Raw genomic sequence first — 221 nt, forward strand, 5'->3', positions numbered from 1 at the left:
CACACACACATGCACACACAAGTGAAGCCATACAGTCTCGGTTTGCTTAATGCATTATAAAACAGGAGCAAAGACGGAAAAGAGGAGTTGGCTACAGACGACCGCCACACCATTTATCCCTTTCTTCTTCTGCAACAGGAGCTTCTTTTGTTTGCATATTTGGGCCGCGCTGATCCTGGACTGTCCGTGGCATCCCCCCCCCCCCCCCCCCCCTTTTTAAA

The 221-nt window shown here is 50.7% G+C and overlaps 1 protein-coding gene across 1 annotated transcript in view; it reads left to right on the forward strand.

The window, feature by feature from the left end:
• Positions 1 to 213, forward strand: part of vps26a (VPS26, retromer complex component A) — a gene marked incomplete at its 5' end in the record, with an annotated part of 4555 nt that extends 4342 nt beyond the window's left edge. Inside the window, 1 exon segment of the mRNA XM_035682564.1 lies at positions 1 to 213.
• Between the last annotated feature and the right edge of the window lie 8 nt (positions 214 to 221).

The sequence above is a fragment of the Morone saxatilis genome, unplaced genomic scaffold (assembly GCF_004916995.1).
Source record: "Morone saxatilis isolate NCDOM2014 unplaced genomic scaffold, NCSU_SB_2.0 Contig11, whole genome shotgun sequence".
Classification (NCBI taxonomy): Eukaryota; Metazoa; Chordata; class Actinopteri; family Moronidae; genus Morone; species Morone saxatilis.